The sequence below is a fragment of the Mustela nigripes genome, chromosome 13 (genome assembly GCF_022355385.1).
Source record: "Mustela nigripes isolate SB6536 chromosome 13, MUSNIG.SB6536, whole genome shotgun sequence".
Lineage (NCBI taxonomy): Eukaryota > Metazoa > Chordata > Mammalia > Carnivora > Mustelidae > Mustela > Mustela nigripes.
In genome coordinates this window covers 130,294,040-130,297,783 of record NC_081569.1, presented here as the reverse complement: position 1 = coordinate 130,297,783, position 3,744 = coordinate 130,294,040, and positions in this window count along the sequence as shown.

The following is a 3,744-nucleotide window of genomic DNA, read 5'->3' as shown; positions in this document are numbered from 1 at the left end:
AAAAGTTCTGGAGATGGCGATGGTTGCACAAGAATGTGAATGTCTTGACGCTAGTGAACGGTACACTTAAAAATGATTAACATGGTAAATTTTATGTTATGTACCTTTTATCACAATAAAAGAAGAGGTCATAGGGAAATACATCAAATGTTCTTATAATGGGTATTTTTAAGTGAAGGGATTATGCATGACCTTTATTCTTTTTAGTTTCCAACGTTTGCCCCTAGTAAATGAGATATTTTGTTTTGTTTGTTGTTTGTTTTAAGGAAGCTTGCTTCAGCATCTCCCAGATGTGCGGGGGTGGGGTGGGGGAGAGGTTCAGTCCAGCTGCAGCTGGAAACGAGGGGAGAAGCCCAGCCTGCTGGGGAGGGCTGGCTCAGAGAAGCCTTGGGGTCTCCCCAAGCTCTCATTCTCCTCCTGGCTGGCCTCTCTGCCGCCCTCCCATCCCCCCACCCCCGCCCAGCCCCATGCTCCAGCCATGCCTAGGGGCCTCCCTGCAGACACAGCAGTCACTAGCCTGAAGGGGCTGTCCCGGCTCTAGTGGGAATGCGGGCTCGGGGCTTTCTCAGACAGTCAGTACCCATGCCGCCTTCCCACTGCCGCTCCGCCCCAGCCCAGCTGCAAAAACAACAGCCCATACCCCAAGCCCTGTTATTGCAGCCCAGAGTGGAGCCTCAGTGTGCAGCGGAAGGAGTGGGAATGGGGCCTGTCAGTCCTAAACAGATCTAGGGGCAAGGGGACTCTCAGGAGGTTGGAGGGTCCCTTCCTGCTCCCTGGGGAAACGTGGCTCCCAGGTGTGTGGGGAAGAAGCTTGGGAAGGCCTGGGGACTGGGGTACTGAAAGCCAACTTTGACAGTGGCCTCCCGGGCTCCCTGGAGACTGCAGGGTGGGGGGGAAGTATAGGGGAGGAAGTCAAGCCACTTGGGAACCCGCTGAACCAAGCTGAGCCAAGCCGTGGGCAGGAGGCGGCACCACCGTGGCTCCCAGGCAGGCCCGGGCCAAGGCTTTCCCACGGGGTGCAACTGGCCACTGGGCTCTACAGAGCCATCCACTCCAGGCTAGGGCCTGTAAACCCTGGGAGTTTTCCATGCGGTCTTCCCTTCAGGGCACAAGGGCCAGCAGGCAGATCCAGAACCCAGCAGGGTTCTTCCTTGTCCAGCCCCCAGCACCTGTAGGTGTGTGCTGGGCCTTGCAGGAGGCTGGGGTACAGCTCTCAGAGGACTGCTACTCAGCTTTCTCAGCACCCACTCCAGTCTCATCCACTGGCTCCTTACTCATGTAGCAGAGCTGAGTCACAGAGCTTACAGCCCCAAGAGCCCGAAGGCCTCGGAGACTGTTGGAAGTCTGGCCCCTGTTTGACCCCCAAAGGCCACTCCTGCCACTCTAACAGGAAGGGTGTGGATGGCGTGGCATTGGGAGGCACTGGGAGGTCTCTGGAGACAGACAAACCTGGGCTAGAACCTAGGCTCTGCCCCACTAGCGGTATGACTGGGCATGTCCCTGCACCCCTCTAAGCCTTGGCTTCTTCTACTGTTGAGTCTCGGAAGGTTCAGAGGTAGTCTATGCAGTCTGTGGCACATGTGAGAGCTTAATAAGGGGAAGACACTGTAATTCTTAACACACAAGCCCCAAGGCATGAAATTAGCTGAGACGGGAAAGAACTTTCTGATCTCAACGGTCAACTTAGTTCTTCCGACCCATGGCATTCGGCACACTTGTGAAGTTCCCCCACCTCTTCTGTTTCCACTTTGGTTAGGAACCAGTTAATCAAACTACCCTCCGAGGCTAGATAATGACTGTTTTTAAAGATGTTGCGGGTCACAGACATCAAACCAAGGCTAGAAGTCATTTCAGGGAAGGAGGGGAGCCAGATGGGAGAGGGTAAGCCTCTGGCCTCTAGAAGCCACCAGAGCCTCTGTCCGCAGGTTAGTCAGTATCACTGTGTACCAAGGGGGGCAGGAAGCTATTCTGGTGGAGGGCCCAGGCTTCCTGACTGGGATGCAGCCATGTGCAAGGTCTGTTGCTGTTCTCAAATGCTCTCAGGTAGTTGCAATAACTCATTCATTCTTGGAAGAGAGGAGTTCTAGAAATAAGAGCTGGTGTAATTTTTAATCTGGATTATCTGGTCTTTAAAATACAACCAGACTGAAATACAAATCAAAACCACAATGAGATACCATCTCACACTGGTGAGAATGGCTAAAACGAACAACTCAGGAAGCAACAGATGTTGGTGAAGATGCAGAGCAAGGGGAACCCTCTTACACTGTTGTTGGGAATGCAAACTCCCCAAGCTGGTGCAGCCACTCTGGAAAAACAGTACGGAGGTTCCTCAAAAAGCTAAAAATAGAATGACTCTATGACCCAGCAATTGCACTACTAGGTATTTATCCAAAGGATACAAAAATGCTGATTCGAAGGGGCACCTGCACCCCAAAGTTTATAGCAACAATGTTCCATAATAACCAAACTATGGAGAGAGAGAGACCAGATGTCCATCGACAGATGAATGCATAAAGACGACGAGGAACGAACACACACACACACACACACACACACACACACACACACAAATATTAGCCATCAAAAAGAATGAAATCTTGCCATTTGCAACAACATGGATGGAACTAGAGGGTATTATGCTAAGTGAAATAAGTCGGTCAAGGAGAGACAAATACCTTATGATTTCACTCACATGTGGAATTTAAGAAATAAAACAGATAAACATAGGGGAAGGAAAGGAAAAATAAAACAAATCATAAGGGACTCCTAACTCTAGGAAACAAACTGAGAGTTGCTGGAGGGGAGGTGGGCGGGGGGAAGGGGAATTGGGTGATGGGTGTTTAGGAGGGCACTTGATGTAACGAGCACTGGGGGTTACATGCAACTCATGAATCACTAAATTCTACCCCTGAATTTAATAAAACACTATATGCTAACTATGTTGAATTTAAATAAAAGTTTTAAAAAATATAGCCAGAACTTTATTAAGTACATTAGAATAAACTTTTATGGAGACTTTTAAAAAATTCCCCAGATTAGGTAATGGGTATCGAGACCTACTACTTTAAAGATCACTAGTAACAGGGACATCTGGGTGGCTCAGTCGGTTAAGCGTCTGCCTTTAGCTCAGGTCATGATGCCAGGGTCCTGGGATTAACCTCTGCATTGGGCTCCCGGCTCAGCGGGGAGCCTGCTTTCTCCTTCTGTCTCCTGTTCCCCCTACTTGTGCACATGCTCTCTAATAAGTAAATAGACAAATAAAATCTTAAAGATCAGTAGTAGTACAGTATTTCTAAATCTCTGAGGTCACTACCATTTTTCAAATGTCCCTGTTACTATCCTTCCCACTGACAGACAAGATCACCCAGCTTGGGAAGGGCAGACCTATGATCTGAAATGAGGTTCAGCTGACTTCCAAGCCCAGACTTTTAAACAGCGTAACACGTATGAGAGGATAACTGGCTCGTGGGCCTTAGTCTCCACATTTTTCTTTTTTTTTTTTTTCAGAATCACAGATTATTTGTTTTGTCTACCTATGTTCTTGGTATTATTCTCACTTATGACGAACCTATCAATTGTGGTATAACTGATCTCTGGATCAGAACCAGCTCACTTCTTAGAGCTCTTTAGAGAACAAAACAGATAAGGAGGGGCGCCTGGGTGGCTCAGTGGGTTAAGCCGCTGCCTTCGGCTCAGGTCATGATCTCAGGGTCCTGGGATCGAGCCCCGCATCGGGCTCTC